The sequence below is a fragment of the Pan paniscus genome, chromosome X (genome assembly GCF_029289425.2).
Source record: "Pan paniscus chromosome X, NHGRI_mPanPan1-v2.0_pri, whole genome shotgun sequence".
Classification (NCBI taxonomy): Eukaryota; Metazoa; Chordata; class Mammalia; order Primates; family Hominidae; genus Pan; species Pan paniscus.
In genome coordinates this window covers 54,375,005-54,396,364 of record NC_073272.2, presented here as the reverse complement: position 1 = coordinate 54,396,364, position 21,360 = coordinate 54,375,005, and the positions used below count along the sequence as shown (strand labels likewise).

The window sequence follows — 21,360 nt, the reverse complement described above, 5'->3', positions numbered from 1 at the left end:
TACATAGTCAAATCCCGCCGGGGACCGCAAAGGGGCAAGCGATTGGCTCCAAGATGTGAAGGGCGGGGTCGAGGGCCGTCCCGGGAGGTGATTGGTTACTGCGAGAGTGCCCCGACTAAGCTTTTCCGGGGCGCGGAGTGGCTCCGGATGGACCGGCTAGCCCCTGCCTCCCTCTTCGCATCTCTGGTTCCCATTGGCCTTCAGTTTGTGACAGGCACGATGATTGCGGAGCTGAAGTTCAGGCAGCGGGAGCGAGGAGGGTGTGTGGCTTTTGATACAGTAGAGTTCTTTGGCCTACTCACCAACTGACAGTCCCAAAGGGGCTGGAGATGCCACCCCGGCAAAGTTCGCCCTAGTCATTTGCTTCACGTGAGCTCTTTCAGTCTTGTTTACCCTTAACTCGGTGACAAGCCTAGTCTGGCGCTTTTGGCACGGCACCATCGTTCCTCCCGCTACACTCAATTAATTTCCAGGGAGCGGTCTCTGAGCTTGTTTGGTGTTTGCCTAGGAAGTAATGCGGGTGAAGCAGTTTTGGGGATGTGTATCTTTAGGCATGACATCTCAGATGCTGTTTGGGTATATTCGATCACTCTGGGCCGTTTGGGGTCCAGATTGTGTCTGAATGGGATATTTTATCTCAGTGGATTTTGTGTGCCTATGTGTCTGGATATGCCTTCTTTTGTTCTTTTCTCTTGTTTGTTTTCAGAGTCTCACTCTGTCGCCCAGGCTGGAGTGCAGTGGCTGATCATGGCTCACTGCAGCCTCATACTCCTAGGCTCAAGCTATCCTCCCGCCTCAGCCTCCCGAGTAGCTGCGACTATAGGTGCTCACCACCATGCCCGGCTAAGTTTTTTATTTTTTATTTTGTAGATATGGAGTCTCGCTATGTTGATCAGGCTGTTTTTGAACTCCTGGCCTCAAGTGATCCTCCCACCTCGGTCTCCCAAAGTGCTGGGATTACAGACATGAGCCACCACGCCTGGCCTGGGTGTGCATCTTCTGAGCTTTTTGGACATTTGTGTCCCTGGGTGTGAGAGCTCTATGTAGGTGTCTGCACCCCAGGATGTGAAGTCTCTGAGCTGTTTGCAATTCTGGGTCCCAAGTTGTGATGTTTCCCAGCTGGTGTTGGTGAGGACACTTTTGCTTAAGGTATAAAGTATCTGAGCTGTTTGGAAGAGGGAGGGGTCTCTGCCCAGAATGTAGGTTCTCTGATTTGTCTGGGGACTTTATCTGAAGATTATGTGATGTTTCTGAGGTACTTGAACTTCTGTTTCTGTTTTGTATTAGGTTGGGAGGTGTCTGAGTGGTTTGGGGGGGTCTCTGTCTAGGGTGTGAGATATCTGAATGGTTTTAATTTGTTTCCCAGGAGTGAGAACTTTGGTCTGTTGTGTGTGGGGGTCTTTGTCACAGCATGTGTGGTCTCTGTTCTGTTTGGGGGTCTGTGTCAAGTTGTGGGGTCTCTGTGCAGGGATTTTGGAGTCTGTTTCAGGTTGTGAGATTAGTGAGCTCTTTTTGATGTCTTTGAGTATCTGAGCTGTTTGGGAGTCTGTGTCTCAGGAGTGAAATTTCTTACCTTTTTGGCTGTGAGGTCTCGGTCCAGGAACTATGGGTTTTGGAGGCTGGCAGACATGATTTCAAAGCCTGGAGCCCCCAAGTCTTGATTGTGTGACATTGGGCAAGTCACTTGTCTCCTTGAACCTCAGTATGTATCATAATCAGTAAAATGGGGCCAATATCCATCTTGGAGGGCATCTGTGCATCTTAGCAATGTGTGTAAAGGGCCCCACTCCAGCCATCCTTCAACAAGAATTTCCTGAGCGTCTGCTGTATATTTGAGTACTGTTCTAGGTTCTGCAGATACAACAGAGACCAAAACCAAGAACATCCCTGATTGCATAGAGTTGGTCAGTAAATATATAGCACATCACAGTGTGGTAAGTGCTACGTAGAAAGTTAAGACAGTGGCTGGCGCAGTGGCTCATGCCTGTAATCCCAGCACTTTGGTAGGCCGAGGCGGGCAGATCACCTGGGGTTGGGAGTTCGAAACCAGCCTGGCCAACATGATGAAACCCCGTCTCTACTGAAAATACAAAAATTAGCCAGGCGTGGTGGCAGACACCTATAATCCCAGCTACTTGGGAGGCTGAGGCATGAGAATTGCTTGAACCCGGGAGGCGGAGGTTGCAGTGAGCCAAAATCGCGCCACTGCACTCCAGCCTGGGTGACAGAGTGAGATTCTGTCTCAAAAAAAAAAAAAAAAAAAAAGTTAAGACAGGGTCAGGTAAATGGGTAAGTGGGCAGGATGTTATTTTATTCAGGGTGTGTGGGGAAGGCATCCCTGGAGAGGTGATGACTGAGCAGAGACCTGGAGGCAGTGAGGAGCAGGCCTTGCGATTACCTGAGGGAAGAGCATTCCAGGCAGAAGGAATAGCAAGTGCAACAGCCCTGGAGCAGGGGAAGCACCTGGTGGGTCTGGGATCTCAAGGATGTGTGATGGTAAAGAAAGGCTCATCCCAGGTTTTGACATGTGGCACTCATTGACAGGTGCCTGGTGTCCCCATCTCTATTTCTCCCACAACCTGAGAGGGAGGTGGGGTTCTCCCATGTCACAGATGAAGGACCTGAGGCTCAGGGAAGTGCCCTGAGCCTGCTCTCCTGCTCACACCTGAAATTCCTAAAAGAGGGATGACCTCCTATTGTGCCACGGGAGACATAGGGCTTGAACCCACAGCTGGGGGGAAGGTGCCATCCACACTGAATGTCAGCCAGCCAGCCAGTAGAAATTATTTATGATAATACGGGAACCATGGCCAGCATGACATTTCTACTTCCAATGGGAAGGCAGGACTTTAGGAATGAGAAAGGAACTGGGATGGAAGAGAGAGGCAGAAGGGGAAGGTGGGGGACAGTGAGGAAAAACACACTGATTGAGAAGGGACCCTGGGGACTTCTGGGAAGGTGATCGACCTTGAACTATATGGTTGTTACATGAATGTGCAGCTTATTGCTTGTCATTAAAACATACACTTAACGTTTTATACACTCTCAGGCAAAAAAAAAAAAAAAGACTCACAAGTGAAGCAGAGTGCTGTGGGAAGTGGGAGTAGCGTGAGTGTCCCTGACTCCTGCACACAGGCTCGCAGTGCCCCGGCCTGCTGGTGTGGACCACACAGCATAGGCGGCCTCCTTCCTGCAGAACCTCCCCTGGGCTCCAGGTCTTGCCTTCTATCCTGGAGGCTCCAGAGGCTCCCTCAGGCCTGTTTGTGGAGATTGTCTGGTGGGAAATCCTCTATCCTGTGCTCCTGACGCCAGCCATGGAGCAGGAACACCACCTCTCAGGGGATAGACAGGATCTGCCCATTTTGTCCTCAGATGTTGGGATCCATCTCCCCTCAGGCCTCATTTACACCCACAATAGCCCAGGACACGTGGGCTTTGGGGCCTGGCAGGCTTCATAGAAGCCTGGAATCCCAAGCCCTGGTGGTGTGACTTTGGGCAAGTCACCTGTCCTTGACCAGCCTCAGTTCCCCATTCGTAAAGGAGGCTAATGCCCGCCAAGCAGGGTAGGTGCAGGTTTTGGGGAAAACGTGTGTACTGCCCTCCTCCCTAGCCCATGTTAGATGGGTCTAGTAGTTGAGGCAGGGTAGGAGCAGGGGCTGAAGTGACACTGGCAGGGACTAAATTGCCCTGGGTCACACGGTGGGCAAGTGGCTTCAGCTCTCTCTGCCTCCCTTTGCTCGTCTGTCATCAGGGTACTAACTTTCCCTCCTCACAGGGTTATGTGAAGGAGAGGTGAGACAACTGGTCAGTCACCGAGAGCAGTGCCGGGCACAGGGCAAGGCTGAGTACAGGCCCACTGTCATCTCCCTGGCTGGAATAGGTTCTAGCAATAATGACATGGATGTGTTTGGGGGGCCACTATTCTGCCTACCACTTACCCTCTTCCTTGGCAAGCCTTGATGGTAACTGTCATTGTCCCCATACTGGGACCACAGAGGTAGACAGATGGACCTTAGCCTCCAAGAGAGTGAGTGCCCACCCTGTAGAGGAGAACAGCATGTCGCAGGCAGTTCACAGAGTGATGCCTTTTATATCACTATTGTGATGGTTAGTTTTAGGTGTCTGCTTGACGGGGTTAAGAAAAACCCAAATAGCTGGCAAACCATTATCTCTGGGTGTGTCTGTGAGGGTGTTTCTGGCCTTTGAATCAGTGAACCGATGGAGGAAGATCGGCGTGGGTGGGCATTGTCCGATCCCTCGAGGGCACAGGTACAACAAGAAGGCGGGGGAAAGGGGAATTTGCTGTCTTCTGGAGTTGGGACACCCCGTCTTCTCCTGCCTTTGGACATAAGAACTCCGGGTTTTCAAGCCTTCAGACTCCACGAATTATGCCTCTGGCTCTGCTGGTTCTCGGGCCTTTGGACTCAAACTGAATCACACCATCCACCTCCCTGGCTCTCCAGCTTGCAGATGGAGATGGCGGGACTTCTCAGCCTCCACAGTCACATGAGCCAATTCCCATAACACGTCCCCTCTTTGGTTCTGTTTCTTGGGAGAACCCTGACCAATACTATCAGTATTCACCTCACCGTGATTCTGTACCAGACACTGGCTGACCACCTAACATGAATCATGCTTTTCTCACCCAACTCCACGACTGTCAACTCTACTTCTATCACCCATTCACAGGTGAAGGCCTTCTGTATTCTCATCAGCCCCATCTCTGAGCACAGTCCTTTGCAGAGGCCTTCCTGGTCCTCCTCTTCCTCCTCCTCCTTCTGACCAGGGCCAGCATCTTTTCTTTTCTTTTCTTTTCTTTTCTTTTCTTTTCTTTTCTTTTCTCTTCTCTTCTCTTCTCTTTTCTTTTCTTTTCTTTTCTTTGACAGTCTCACTCTATCGCCCACTCTGGAGTGCAGTGGAGCGATCTCGGCTCACTGCAACCTGCACCTCCCAGGTTCAAGCGATTCTCCTGCCTCAGTCTCCAGAGTAGCTGGGATTACAGGTGCCCGCCAACATGCATGGCTAATTTTTGTATTTTTAGTAGAGATGGGGTTTTGCCATGATGGCCGGGCTGGACTTGAACTCCTGACCTCAAGTGATCCATCCGCCTTGGCCTCCCAAAATGCTGGGATTACAGGCATGAGCCACCGTACCTGGCCAGAGCTAGCATCTTAGTCTCACAGTGGCCTCTGCTCATTCTGTCCTCAGCCCTCAGCCCTGCTGTCACCCACCCACATCCTACAACCCCTCCACTTCCTCTTCTCCGTGTCTGTTGTCCAGGGTGGGACCAAGTCCAAACCTGAGCTTCCTGCTAAGTCAAAGTGACCGTTTCCTTTCAGTCAGGGAAGCCTGACTGAAGCCTGTGGTCCCACGGTGAGGTCTTGGTGTCTCCAGGCACAGTGCAGCCACGTTGCAGTGATATCCACCTTTGCCAGCAGGGGGCATCTCATCTCCAAGACCGGGAAAGCCTCAGAGAAGACAGAGGAACAGTCTTAAACATTCACTCCTGGTGGGGTCAGAGGCCTCAGGGTGCATGAGCTCCAGGCTGGGTGTCTCTTGGAGCCTCCCTCTCTGCATGTGGACAGGTAGGGGCAGCCTAGGGCCAGGTTTTAGTGCTGTTGGGGTCATCTGCAGATGGCTTTTCACTCCTTCCTACTTCTCCTTGTACCAGAAGCTCATTTCCATGGCTAAAGGAAAATTCTCATATAATTTTGTCTTCCTTTTCTTATTTAATGATTGCATTATATGCTTTCTTCTACAAGATGCACTGGCTCTGAGGCAGGTCAGGCTATAGGTTGGCGAGTCCTGAGGGCACCAGCCTGGATCCTGAAGATACTGGGGGCAGGCTCCAACAGAGCCTGGGGCTCAGGAAAAGGCCACCAACCCCCCAGCTAGATCCTGGCCAGCTGCCGGCTCCGCCTCCACCCTGTCCTCTCCCAGGGCCTGAACTCTGGGTCTAGAAGCTCCAGGCCTGGTGGTCTGGGGGAGACAGGGACCAGGAGGATCCCTCAGAAGAGGAGGCAGCAGACAATCTCCATACAGCTTGAGGGGGTGCACAGCTGTGGGGTGAGGCACGGCCCACCCAGCACAGGCCCACTGACCTGCTGTGCAGCTGCAGGCCCAGCTGCTGCCCTCTACGACACTCAGTCTCCTCACCTGCGCAGTGAGCATCATTATACCCCCAACATGCAGGGGATGCTCATGAATGGAGGGGAGCTGAGGCGTTAATAAAGCAGATTTGGCCCAAGAGGAGGAGGGGTGGGTCAGGGTTGGTGGGGAAGGACAGATGCGGCCACCTCAGGGACAGCCAGGGGCTGCCTTCCTGGAAGTGCTCAGGACAGTCAGGCGAGGGAAGTTCTGAGGTTGTGAGCAGAACCATGGTCTGGGGACCAGGTGAGATTTTCTCTATAGTGTTCTGGGGTGGCCACCTGCTTTGTCACTGTTCCTTCCTGTTGTCGTCATCTCTGCCTATGGGTGCCCCGAGACGAGCCCAGTGAGCTCACTGTGAGTTACTGCGACCCACATTGCAGTCATTAGAGCCATGCGTCATCATCACAACAGCCACCAGGTTAACACTTGGGTAATTTATCCAAATAATGACTCACCTGTTCTGACTTGATTTGGATGATATGCCATCATTTATTGTAGCCATAGTTTATTCAGTCATTCTCCTATTGGATCGTTAATTAGTGTTTGATTTACTTTTTGACCATCCAGACGTGTGATGAGAATTCTTGTACATGCAATGATGTTCATAGAGTAACCCTACTTGTAATAGCTAAAAACTGGAAACAACCCAACTACACACCAATAAGAAGTTGCATAAATAAATTCTGCCAGATTCACACTATGAATTACTGCACAGCTATGAGAAGGAATGAGCTAGACCATACAGAGACATAACATTAGGTGACTGAAGCCAGATACAAAAGAGGATATGCTATGTGATTCCCTTTCTACATGGCTCAAAAGCAAATAACAATAGTGTTTAGGCATACATATGTCTGTATTATAACAGTTTTACAGAAAGCAAGGATTCTAACCTGTCTGGTGGGCAAATTTTCTTAATTTTTGAAATTATACAGTAAAATGGACACTTGAGGTATAGTTCTGTGAATTTGAACACATGTATAGATAGATATAACCACCATCACAGTCAGTATCCAGAACATATGCATCACCCCAAAGAACTTCCTGGGTTCTTTGTGCTGCCCTTGTATAGTCACTTCCTTCCCCCACCCCTAAGCGCTGGCACCCACGGATCTGTTCTCTATCACTATACTATATCATAGAAATGGAATAATACAGTCTGTAGTCTTTTGAGACTGGCTTCTTCACTCAGCATAGTCTCTCTTCTTTTCTTTTCCTTTCTTTTCTTTTCTTTTCTTTTTTTTTTTTTTTTTTTGAGACAGAGTCTTGCTCTGTTGCCCAGGCTGGAGTGCAGTGGCGTGATCTCGGCTCACTGCAACCTCCATCTCCCGGGTTCAAGCGATTCTATTCTCCTGCCTCAGCCTCCTGAGTAGCTGGGATTACAGGCACGCACCACCATGCCTTGCCAATATTTGTATTTTTAGTAGAGACGGGGTTTCACCATGTTGGCCAGGGTTGTCTCGAACTTCTGATCTGCCCGCCTTGGCCTCCCAAAGTGCTGGGATTATAGGCATGAGCCACTGCGCTCGACCCCTTGAGTTTCATTCAAATCGTTGAATATATCAATAGTTCCTTCTTTTTTTCTGAATAATATTCCATTGTATGTGTGTAGCAGATCTTGTTTATCCATGCACCCATTGAAGGACATTTGGGTCATTTCTAGTTTGGTACAATTATGAATAGAGCTGCCATAAACATTTGTGCATGGATTTTTGTGTAAACATAAATTTTCCTTCTTCTAGGATAAATATCCTGGATGTCCAATGTTTCCAACAACATTTGTTGAAAAGACTGTTCTCTTTCTGTTGAACTATCCACAAAAATAAGGCAAATAGATTTTGTTTTTTTTTTTGAGACAGGGTCTTACTCTCTCACCCAGGCTAGAGTGCAGTGCCACAATCACGGTTTGCTGCACCCTTGGCCTCTCAGGCTCAAGCAATCCTCAGCCTCCTGAGTAGCTGGGACCACAGGTGTACACCAGCACACTCGGCTAAGTTTTCTTATTTTTTGCAGAGATGGGGTCTCACTCTGTCACTCAGGCTGGAGTGCAGTGGCATGATCATGACTCGCTGCAGCCTCGACCTTCTGGGCTCAAGCCATCCTGCCTCGGCTTCCCAAAGTTCAAAGTCATTTTGACTGTTGTAGCTCCTTTCCCTTTCCACATAAATTTTAGAATCAGTTTGTATCTATAAAAGATCCTGCTGGGAATTTAATTGGAATTGCATGAAATCTGTACATCAATTTGGGGACATCATTCCTATAATGAGTCTGTAATCCATGAGTACAGTACGTCCCTCTCTTTATTTAATTGTTCCTTTATTTCTTTCATTAGCTTCTGATGGTTTTTAGCATACGGCTCCTGCACATGTTTTGTTAGGTTTTCAGGGGCAGCTATTGTAAATGGTATTGTATATTTTTAAAAATGTTCCAAGCAGTTCATTGCTAGTCTATAGAAGTGCTTTACTTTTTGTTATTGTTGAACATATATCCTATAATGTTGCTTAACTCCCTTGTTCATTCGAGAAGTATAAATCTGACAAGATTTTCTATGTAGATTATAATAATATCTGTGAGTTGGAGTAGTTGTAGTCCCTCCTTTCCAATCTGTAAGCCATTTATTTCTTTTTCTTTCCTTTTTAAGCTGGTTGGAACTTTCAGTACAATATTGAATAACAGAGGTGAGAATGAGCAACCTTGTTTGGTTCCTGATGTTATGGAGAAAGTAGTTAGTCTTTATTAAGTATAATATAAGGTGTAGGATTTTTTTAGTTGCTCCATATCAAGTTAAGCAAGCCTCCTTCTAATTCTGGTTTGCTGTTTTTTTTTTCTTTAATTATGAATGACTGTTGAATTTTGTCAAAGGCTTTATCTGTATCAACTGTTGTGACCATGTGGTTGGAGTTTGCAGTTTTTTTTCGGTATATTAATATGGTAGATTGCATTGACACATTTTTGAATATCGAACCAGCTTTGCATTCCCAAGATAAATCCCACTTGGTCTTGGTGCATTATCCTTTTTATATATTATTGGATTTAATATTAACCAAATATTTTCTTGATAATATTTTGTTGAGAATTTTCTGAATCTATGTTCATGAGGGAGATTACACTATAGTTGGTTTTTTCTTAATGCTGTCTTTGTCTGATTTTGGTGTCAGTGTAATGCTGATCTTATAACATGATTTGGTAAATATTTCAACCATCAATTCTATGTTTTTTTTTCTGCAGTGATTTTATTTTTTTATTTTATTTTTTTAATTTTATTATTATTATACTTTAAGTTTAGGGAAGTCAGTGTGGCGATTCCTCAGGGATCTAGAACTAGAAATACCATTTGACCCAGCCATCCCATTACTGGGTATATACCCAAAGGATTATAAATCATGCTGCTACAAAGACACATGCACATGTATGTTTGTTGTGGCACTATTCACAATAGCAAAGACTTGGAACCAACCCAAATGTCCAACAATGATAGACTGGATTAAGAAAATTCCATCTTTTAATAGATGGAATCTATTTAGATGATTGGTTTATTTTATTATTGGTTTATTTTATTATTATTATTATTTTTTTTTAGTAGAGACAGAGTTTTGCCATGTTGTACAGGCTGGTCTTGAACTCCTGACCTCAAGTGATCCACCCACCTTGGCTTCCCAAGGTGCTGGGATTACAGGCATGAGCCACCACAGCTGGCCAATGATCTATTTTTGAGTAAGTTTTGGTGGTTTGTGTCTTTCAGACAATTGTTCCATTTTCATCTAAGTTGCTTAATGTATATGCATTCATATATTTGTGAATTAGTATTCATTAGTTATTCATAGTATCCTTTTCATTTTTGTGGGGTCTCTAACTTGTATTAAAGTTTTCAAAGAACGAGCTTTTGGGCCATTGATTTTGTCTGTTCTTTTTTTTTGTTTTCAGTCTTATCGATTTCAGCTCCAATCTTTATTTCCCTCATTCTGCTTACTTTGGGTTATTTTTATTTTCTTTTTCTAGTTTCTTAAGGTGGAAAGTTTCATAATGGGTTTGGGTCCTTTATTTTTTCCAATATGATAATGTAATGGTATAAATTTACTCCCTAGCACTGATTTAGCTGCATCCTGCAAATTTTAATATGTTGTATTTTCATCTTCATTCAGTTTAAAATATTTTCTAATTTCCCTTGTATTGCTCCTTGACCCATGGATTATTTAGAAGTATATGGATTGTTTAATTTCTAAGTTTGGAGATTTTCCTGTTTACTTTCTCTTATTCCTTGTTTTTTTTTTTTTCCTATTTTGATCAGAGAACATGCTCTGTATGATTTCAATTATTTTACATTTGGGAAGATTTATTTTGTGACCCAAGATATGGGCTATTTTGGTGAAGTGTCCATATGTACTAGAAAAGAATGTATATCCTCATGTTGTTATGTAGATGGTTCTGTAAATGTAAATATGATTCAGTGGGTAAATGGTGTCATTCAGTTCTTCTATATCCTTGCTAATTTTCTTTCAACTATTTCTATATATTACTGAGAGAGAATTGAAATCTCCAACTATAATTATAAATTTGTTCACCTTTTCCTCTATGTGTGATTTTGCTTTTGTGTTTTTTTTTTGTTTTTGTTTTTTGTTTTTTGAGACAGAGTCTCACTCTGTCACCCAGGCTGGAGTGCAGTGGTGCAATCTCAGCTCACTGCAACCTCCGCCTCCCAGGTTCAAGCGATTCTCCTGCCTCAGCCTCCTGAGTAGCTGGGATTACAGGCATGTGCCACCACACCTGGCTAATTTTTGTATTTTTTAGTACAGATGGGGTTTCATCCTGTTGGCCAGGCTGGTCTCAAACTCCTGACCTCAGGTGATCCACCTGCCTCGGCCTCCCAAAGTTCTGGGATTACAGGCGTGAACCACTGTGCCCAGCCTGCTTTTGTGTTTCGAAGGTCTGTTGTTCGGTGCTGGCAGAAAAGGGTTAATAATATAGGAAGCCTGAGACTTCCCTTAGAAGGGCCTGCTTACCATGTTGGCCCTTGCCAGGCATCAGGGAACTTGGATTTGGGAAGGTTTCCCATGATTCCCTTACTCTGCCTAAACTGTTTGTACAAAATGTAGTTTATGCTGCATAGGTGCTTTCATTCTGGAAGTCTGGAATCTTGGCACATGCTAGGCAGAGGGTGCCTGTGTGACCAGCCCCCAGTAAAAGTCTTCAACACTGAATCTCTAGTGAGCTGCTCTGGTAGAAAATATGTCACATCACACATGTCACAATTGATTTCTGGAGGAACGAATTCTGTGACTTTCCTAAAAAAGGACTCCTGGAAACTTGGGCTGGTTTCCTCGGGACATTGCCCCATACACTTTTTTTTTGTGCTGATATTGCTGTATACTTCCATTGTAATGAATCTTCACCAACATGAGTCCAGCTATATGCTGACTGTGAGTCCTGTGAGTCCTCCCAGCAAATAATCGAAAATGGGAGTGGTCTTGGGGACCCCTGACACAGTTGTGACAGTGGTGGGATTTGCCAGAATGAGCCTGACTCACTAAAATATGGTGAAAGCCTTGTTTAAGTAAAGAAAGGATGAAGGAGTAATGGGTGATGAACCTTTTGTGCTCGGGCGATTATGGCCTCACACACGCTGTGAAACAGCAGGTAGCTGTTGTCTCTTGTGAGAGGTAAATGTTACTTACAGAATTTAAAAAGAACACATCCAACTCTTGGAGACTTGGATCACTGCATTCCTTGGCGTCTTTTGCCATGCCGGAGATTGGGGGGTGGGAGCACAGCCAGGTCAAATTTTGGTTTTTGTCCTCTCTTCCAAACAAAAGAAAGGGACTGGGAATTCACAAAAGTAATGCTGGGGTGGATGAAAAATGTTAAAAATTTGGGTTTCTCTCTCCTCCAGGCGGGAGGGAAAAAATTATATCAGTTCTCTGGGCTGGAGCAAAGCTTAGATAAACCAAAGGGAACAAAAAGAAAAATTTCTCCAGCCTTTTCTTCAGCTTTGCTGCTGCTACTGCAGCCCCTCCCAGCCTTCCAGACAGAATCTCCCCTGGCAGCTATGATGTTAACCCTATAATTGCAATGAAAGCCAAAAAAAGGAATTAAAAATAGCTTTTTTTTGTTTTATGGCTGCTGCATCTGGATGTATGATAAAATTGATGTGAAATGCTATATACTTATAATGTAATAAATGCTAGAGGGACCATCCCCTTCAGGGAAGGCTGGAGGGGAAATATTTTTTCTTTTTTATTTTGAGACAGGGTCTCACTCTGTTGCCTAGGCTGCAGTGCAGTGGTGCAATCATGGCTCACTGTAGCCTCGACCTTCTGGGTTCAAGCAATCCTCCCATCTCAGCCTCACGAGTACCTGAGATCACAGGCATGTGCCAGGATGCCAGGCTAATTTTCTTATCTTTTTGTAGAGATGGAGTTTCTCTGTGTTGTCTAGGCTGGTCTTTAATTCCTGGGCTCAATCTGCCTTATGTTAGTCATTTCCAGTGAACCTGTAAAGGGCCAAAGCCCTCAGCTCCTACACAACAAAGGACTAATAGCCTGGCTTTGCTTCCCTAACTTTCCTCCTGGTGTACACACCTTGGTAAGGCACTTTGACCATTCAATGCAGAGCTGTCACCAGCAAAGCATTGAACTTTTCCAGCCTGCTCGTGAAATAAATGATAGAGACAAAAGGGATAAGAAGTTATGCAAACCTACATAAATTTGTTTTTAAATCTGGAATTTCATCCTGATCAGTTTCTGAACATGATGTGTATTATTGGTTGATTTATTAAAATTTTTTTCTCTGAAAATTCTTTTTTCCCTCTTGCATATGACCATTTCAGAGAAAAGATCTAGAGGACAGTAGATGATAAGTAAAGAAATGGGAAGGTCTTTTTTTTAAAGAGATACTTGGTTTTATTTAAAGTATATATTGAATTACATTGAGTGTCTTTATAGTATCTATTGAGATTATTATTTTTTACTTTAACTGATTAATATATCGTTACTTACATTAATTGACTTTCTTTTTAAAAATTATTTATTTATTTATTTTTGAGATGGAGTCTCACTCTATCACCCGGGCTGGAGTGCAGTGGCTTGATCTTGGTTCACTATAACCTCCGCCTTCCAGGCTCAAGCGATTCTCCCACCTCAGCCTCTCGAGTAGCTGGGATTACAGGTGCTCATCACCATGCCCAGCTAATTTTTGTATTTTTAGTAGACATGGGGTTTCACCATGTTGGCCAGGCTGGTCTTGAACTCCTGACATCAAGTGATCCACCCACCTTGGCCTTCCAAAGTGCTGAGATTACAGGCATGAGCCACCATGCCCAGCCTTTTAAAAATATAAGTTTTTAAAAATTTTATTTATTTTTTGAGATGGGTTCTGCTATGTTGGCCAGGTTGGTCTTGAACTCTTGGCCTCAAGCAGTCCTCCTTCCTAGGCCTTCCAAAGTGCTGGGATTACAGGCATGATCCACTGAGATGATATCTCATTGTAGTTTTGATTTGTAAGAAGTGGAAAGTTTTGATTTCAGATTAGTACACACTGGTTTTCTAACAATGAAGAAAACACAAAACCTGACACGTGGAAAGAGTCAAGCCAGAGAGAGGGGACATTAGTGATCTCTGGTTTTCAAATGGTTCATGAAAACCTTCCCCTTTTCCTGAAAAAAAAAAAAGCTCCTCATTCAGCCTTCCTAAATTTCTGTGAGTATGTTGAAATCATACTGACTGCCGAGTGCACAATTGCACCTGGCAGAGCTGCAACTAGGGGACAGTAGGGGCAACCCAGCTCCTGAGCATCCCATGCAGAACATCTACAGATGTCATCCATGCTTGTGAAGAGGAGGAACTGGTGTCAATGGTTAACAGAACCTGGACTGACTGCCTTCTGTCAGTCCCTCAGAAACCAAGGACACAAATGAGTTGTTTGGATGGACGAGGAACCCTAGAGGGAAAAGTCCCACAGTGGGAAGCCACACTGGGGGCCTTGGCCAGCTCCTGCCTGACTAATGTATGTCCTGCTGGGGGTGCCCTAACAAGGGTAAAGTCTTGGTGTCCAGGGGTACCACGTGTGCCTTCTGGGATTGTACTTGCACGTGCGCCCTATTCCATCACTGCCTCATCCCTGGAAGGCATTCATGTCAGCTTCAGTTTCCTGTCCAGATTGGTGCTGAGCCTGAAATGGAGACTTGGGCTGGACAAAAAAAGGTTCATACACAATCTTAGTTAGGAAGTCACCTGCCTTTCTAAGATAGACCTTCATGGTTACTGGGATTTGTATTAGTTGGCTGTGATGGTAAACTTGATGTGTCAACTTGGCTTGGCCACAGTACACAGGTATTTGTTGAAACACCAGACTAGGTGTCTCTGTGAAGGTGTTTTTTAAGATGAGACTAACATTAAAATCAGTAGACTTTGAGTAATGCAAATTATACTCCATGATGTGGCTGGGCCTCATTCAATCACTTGAAAGTCTTAAAGAAAAAAAAAAAGACTGGGATCCCCCCATGAAGAAAAAATTCTGCCTCGAGACTGCCCTTGGATTCGAGCTACATTGCCTCTTCCCTGGGTCTCCAGCCTGACATTCTGCTCTGCACAATTTAGACTTGCCAGCCCCCACAGCCTCTCTCTCTCTCTCTCCCTCTACACACACACACACACACACACACACACACACACACACACACACACACACACACACACACACACGAACCCTAACCAAAAGGCTGCTTACATCTGGGACCCTTAAAGGGCATAGCTGAGATCAGTACTTTGGTCTCACTCTGTTGCATGGCTCCTAAGGCAGAGGCCTCTGGCATTCTCCTCCCACCCTCTGCAGACTGCCAGCCATGGGGCTCATCACTGTGACTCAGCGTTTGGTCATCCAACCATGTAGAGATCACTACAATTCCATAAGTGTTCCCTGCCCTCTTTCTGTCTGTGAGGTCCTCTATCCCATCCTGAGGACACAGGGATCTACTGGGCATGTTTCCAACCTTCCAGGAGAGACCACAGAGCCTGGTGAGGGAAATACACCTGCAAAGAGAAGTTCAGTGTAGTAACAGCAATGGGCATAGCCGGTGTGTTCACCAACTAATGAGAGATCACACTACCAACATCTCCCGCTTGATTTTCCCCATCAACTAACAGCTTATCATGGAAATGATCCCTTTGGTAGGTAAGTTGGATTCCCCTCATTGTTTCCCCCAGGCATGCAGTACTACAAAGCAAATTGATACTGGTATGTTGTGTCAGAGTGGAATCCAAGAATGGAATGCCCTGCAGTGATGTGATTTCTAAAGCAGTCAATAAGTCTTTGTAAGTTTCCAGGTGAAGCAACATACAAGCCCCGGCCCCCGCCACCCAGTTTACAGGGAAGTGATATATATGGAAAAAAATCCAGTTTATTTAAGACTCTGGGAAAAGTTGTTTGCCTCCCTGTAACCTTCACTCCACAAATGCCAGTAGCCGCTTCCAATCATTTGAACACCCAAAGCTGCCCTTGGAAATTTCCAAAATGCCCCAAAATGGGCGATGATATTCTGACTACAAACCACAAGTTTAGGATTTAAAAGGAGAATCCTAGAACTTCTTAATAACATCAAAAGTTTAGGAATGTCGCAGTCGGTACAGAGGAAACAGCACAGTAACATGGAGAAGGACACAATGTTCCCCAGGAGGGGTTGCGGGAACCTTGTTCCTCTGTGTTGCTTTCTTGTGATAAGAAAGTGTTTCAGAGCCATCTGGGGTGTGTGGTGAAGCTTCATTTCAAAGGTCAACCACTGCCATGGGACATTGATGCTCAGGATGGTTCTGTGGTAGTCATGGCTCTGGGATCCTGGGACTGGTGTCCTTCTTCTCAGCGAGGACAGCCCTCTCCAGGCTGCGACATAGGAGGAACAGGCCAGGCTAGGTCATCAGGCTGCCAGGGACAGGTGTGTGCTGTGGGAGAAGGAGAAGGACAGCTGGAGGGAGGAGAGGGGAGATGAACTCCTTAGGTGAGGGGCAGGTGTCTGTTGGTGAAGGGAAGACATTGGTCCTAAGTCCTGACATTGCTCTAGGCTCCCATTGAAGGAAATGACGGTGCAAGAAGGAAACCAAGGCTGGTGGGAGGGGGACAACAGCTTGCATCTCCTCCCATCCTATGTGTTCAGTGGTCCCTGAGAGGAGCCCATGCCATTTTGGGATCTAAAAGGTCATTTACTGGGACCCCTTCATTCACTGCCCATGAAGAGAAGGGATTTGAGATAAACTGAGGCCTTCAAGGAGAAAGGCCAGTAGGAGTTGTGAGGCCTTCTCAAAAGTCCCTCTGCCCTACCCTTACGGTGAGTCTCACACTGCGCTCATCTTGTCCTGTGTTACTTTGCTCTGAGGTTGCTCTTCTCAACCTCATGTCTGTCCTGGGAATATTTTTCTGGGTATATTGCAGACAGTCTTGCTACCAAAGGGATTTAATAAGGTTTCTGAAAGTTCCCTAGGCTGGCCAGCAAAGTTCCCTTGGACTACATGAGACTCACTGGGTGTGAGTTCTGGAATCTGCACTTTTAAAAGATCCTAGGTTCTAACTTTCATGGAAACGTGTCTGAGCAATACTAGAGCAGGAGAATAGTCTCCTTTCCCAGTGACACAGCTTCTTTCTCCTTTGTGAAGGTATGGAAGGGATAGGTTTGGTGTGTTCTCTGATGTACAAACCCAAGACCTTCAGCTGAGGAGACCGACACTGACATGCTGCCTGGTATGGTAATGACACACTCAGGACACCGTTTCCAAATGATACCCAGACCAGTCCTTTCAAGTCTCCATCTCTTAAAGATTTCTGAAGAAATCAAATATCTATTGCCTGTGCAGTCCCATGCTATAAAATTCTAAATATTTTGCAGTAGCTTTTGGATCTTACTCTTGATTGCACTAATATGCAGCACAGTAGAGTTTTCGCGATGCCCGTGGCTCTTGGTTCCAGCACTCACTGCTGGTGACACTGAGAAAGTTCCTTAACATCTCTGTGCTTCCTTTCTCCATTAGTACCATGGAAATACTACTAGTAATGTCATCTACTTCTTGGGGCAGTTTAGAGCACTGACTGTGTGAAGACATGTACAGTTGTCTGGACAGTCCCTGGCATATGGTCAGTTTCCAATAAATTCTAAGCTGTTATTGTTGCTGCTCCCGCATTTCCCTGGGGCATGTTCTGGAGAGACAGATGTCAAGTCTACTTTTGACCCCTTGGATGATGTTTAGATTATCTCTTCAGCTCTTCTGGGACTCAAGGTCTGAGTCTTTGGGGCAGGGGGAGGGCACATTTTATTAGCATAATGAATATTCAGCTTTCCTTACAGGGTATCGTGGAGCCTAAATGCAATGCTGGAGTTTCATCATCATGAGCTTGTATGGAAAATTTGAATGGAAATTTCTCTAGGAAATTAGAACTCTAGTGACCTCTTCATGTAACTTGTATAATGCTTGGACAAGCAAGTGGTCACTGGATAATGATAGCACAAAAGCATATAAATTTTTAGAAATAATTTAAAGAGTGAAATTTAAAGGCCAAAAATTATTATCATATGGATTATTCTATTGCTATTAGTTCTATTAAGTCCAACTCTCCTCCATCAAATTGTGAAGATCTGAATCTGATGGAGATATGAAGCTATTAGCAGTTGAATTTTTATTAGTGGCATTTTATTTTTTGTATAGTATTCACCTCGTCTGTTGTATCTTGTGTTGATTACTTCTACCATTAATGTTTATTGTTGGCTAGGCATGATGGCTCACACCTATAATCCTAGAATCTTAGGAGGCCAAGGCAGGAGGATTGCTTGGGCCCAGGAGTTCGAGATCATCCTGGGCAATATAGTGAGACCTTGTCTCTACAAGAATAAAAAAATAAGCTGGGCATGGTGGTTCATACCTGTATTCCCAGCTACTCAGGGGTCTGAGGTGGGAGGATTACTTGAGCCCAGGAAGTCAAGGCTGCAGTGAACCATGATCATACCACTACACTCTGGCCTGGGCAATGGGAGTGAGACCCTGTCTCAAAAAAGTAAATTCATTTTTGATCTAATGAAAGACTTATGGTACTAATATTTTCTGAGCTAAATCATGAGAAGATGGTATCAATTTATTCAGATCCAGAGTCAGAGGAAATGGGCAATGGGGGAAGAGAGTGGAGTGTGGAGGGGAAGTGAAGGTGTGCGGGGCAGGGAGAGAGGTCTAGGGCAGACGGGGCAAGGAATAATGGGGAAGAGCAGAAAGCAGAAGTTCAGAGATGTGAGAATAAAGACTCATACTTCTGGATACTTACTCTGGGCCAGATGTTTTTAGTGCACTCTCTCTCTTCATTTATATATATACGTATCAAGATATATATATATATATATGTGTGTGTGTGTATATATGTATATATGTATATGTATATATGTGTGTGTGTGTATGTGTATATATATATATATATATATATATATATATATATATATATAGTGCCACAGGCATCGTGAAAACTCTACTGTCCCTGCCCTTGCAGGCAATGTGACTTTTGGCAAGTTCCTTAGTCTCTTAACCTATGTGTCTCAGTTTCCTATTCTGTAATAAGGGATGATAACATTAGCAACACACTAAGTGACTTATTATATATACATATTTATATAATGTAAAAATATAGTCATATTTCGATAATACAGGGTGATGAGTCAATACCAGGAAAGCATAAAGATGATCTCTGTTCCATATCAAGCTTTCTGTATGTGTTTGCTACCATGGATGTTAGCAGCAGCATCCTTGTCACTGTCATTATGGGAAATAGCTTTGGTATAATATTAAACAAAACAACAGATGCAGTATTATAAACACACTACTTGTTCTCCAATCTCATAATTTTAAAAAACATGCATAGAAAAAAGCCTGTAAGGGAATGCACCACATTTGAAGTGTTGTTCTCTAAGTGGGAAACTCAATCATTTTGAAATAACATTCCTTTCACTGTTTTACTTGCGTTTTCTTCCTTATTATTACTCAGCCACTGTTTCTCTAATAATTTTTTTTTTTGAGATGGAGTCCTGATCTGTCGCCCGGGCTGGAGTGCAGTGGCACGATCTTGGTTCACTGTAACCTCTGCTTCCCAGGTTCAAGCAGTTTTCCTGCCTCAGCCTCCCGAGTAGCTGGCATTACAGGTATGCACCACTATGCCTGGCTAATTTTTGTATTTTTAGTAGAGACCAGGTTTCACCATGTTGGCCAGGTTTGTCTCGAACTCCTGACCTCATGATCCGCCCGACTCAGCCTCCCAAAGTGCTGGGATTACAGGCGTGAGCCACCGCACCTGGCCAATAATTTTTAAAATAGATGTTCTGAAGACTCATTCTTTTAGGTATCTTGAGGATTAGGGGTAAAAGGTGTTTTGATATCCTTATCAGGAGGCAAACCAGTCAGTGACCCTCGGGGGCAGCATTTCAAACAGAAGGAAGGTTTGGGGTAGGGTAGAGAGGGGCAGTGGGGGAGGCAGGGTGGTGTGGATGGAAGGTTAGCTGAAGACCCCAGGCATCCTGAAAAATGCCACAGTGGGTACATGTTGAAAGAAACCAAAACACCCGCATGTCCATAAGAGGAGGCTGCTGTGCTATCGAGATGGAGATCTTTATGACGTCTCCTTAGACCTTTCCTCTCCTTCGGCTCCAGTGGCGCAATTTGGCAGCACATGGCCCTGGCAAGGCGCTGCTGCTGGTGAGCTGTGCTGAGGTCAAGGCCCGGCCCACCTGCAGCATCATCACTTCAGAGACTGGCCTGGGGCACCTGTCTTGGTATCTGGAAGCCTACAGTTTCAGATCAGGGAAACGGAGAAAACACATAGTGCAATAGTTAGACTCAACGCTCCCCCAGTGACGCCATCAGTGCAAAGCGAGAGGCACATATAGGTTGTTGTGGTCATTAGTTTGGGATGAGCAGGGCTGGGTTGGGTCATTCCCTGAAAGAGGAATTGGGGGAGTGAATGCCAGTGTGATCTATTACATTACTAGTGCACAAGTGGCTAAGCTTCTGTTTCCTAAGTTTGTTTTTCTGCTAAGACAATGGCGTGCTCCGTTACTGTGGTGAGAAGCTGCCCTGGCCTGAGGTGTGTGCGGGAATGACTGCACCTACTGATGAGCATTCTGAAGATTCGCCAAAAGCTGTGACAAGGGGGCACTGCCCGCATAAAGCTATGAAGGCCCCTGGCTCTTAGCACCCACAGACCCAGAAAGCTCTTCAGCCTGGCTGTGCATCATGCCGTGGCACCTTTGAGGCCACGGGAAGCTTTGAGGCCACCCTCGAGCTAAAGTTCTGGTGCCCTTCAGCCTCCTAATGCAGGTCAGGTGGCTGCCCAGAAGCTGCCCACTGATCTGAATCAGTGTCAAGGGAATGTGTGTGTGTGTGTGTGTGTGTGTGTGTGTGTGTGCATGTATTTAACAGAGAGGGAGGGCGCACCTGAAATTGTGAGAGAAATCGACCAGGGCTTGCTCTGTCTTGCTTCTGACCTGAGGAGCTAACTGCCTTTGCTCATTCCCGCACGTAGGCCAAGCTAACTATGGGAGGAATTTAGTGTAGGGTTTAACTTCAAAGCAAAGATGATAATAGTCCCTTTCGGAGCCCAGCCCCGAGGAGATGAGAAGGGTGTACACACAAGCAGCAATGTTGTGTGAAAGGTTTATGGGAGCACTGTGACCTGACCAAGGACAAAGATGTTTTGCAACCTCCCTGGGCTCCCGTTGACACCTAGATGTCTGTGGTCACCATTCTCCTCCTGACCTCACCCTTTCCTGATTCTCCCTTGCCTGTAAAAAGAAGCTTGAGATTCATGCCCCTTAAGATGGCTCCATAGGACATTAGTCCATCATCGTCTTGGCTTGCTGGCTGTCTGAAATAAAGTCACTTTTCTCTGCCCAGGAGGTGGAGGTTGCAGTGAGCCATGATCAGGGCACTGCACTCCAGCCTGGGCAATATAGTGAGACCCTGTCTCAAAAAAAAAAACTTAATTTGTTGAACAGTCATTTGCCAGGCCCCAACTATGTTCTAGGTACTGTGCTGAGTGTCTGGGACATACAATAAAAAAAGACACATCCCCGCCCTCATGGAGTTTATGTCAAATTGTAGGATAATGGTCAATCTACTGATCCCACACAAAAAATGCAAAAATTCCTGCCAGACTTCAAGTAATGTCCTACCACTTCATGTACACTGTGAGACTCTTACAGCT

General features: G+C 45.3%; 1 protein-coding gene across 6 annotated transcripts in view; it reads left to right on the top strand.

Annotated features, from left to right (window-relative positions):
- Window positions 1–202: 202 nt before the first annotated feature.
- Window positions 203–21,360, top strand: part of FAM156A (family with sequence similarity 156 member A) — a 70,112-nt gene continuing 48,954 nt past the window's right edge. For 3 of the 6 annotated variants that reach the window (XM_063601724.1, XM_063601723.1, XM_057301130.1), the window contains exon 1: window positions 203–369. The gene's annotated coding sequence lies outside the window, so the exon portion shown is untranslated. The remainder of the gene's footprint in view (window positions 370–21,360) is intronic. The other 3 variants (XM_057301131.1, XM_057301127.1, XR_010111235.1) reach the window with 2 other exon arrangements.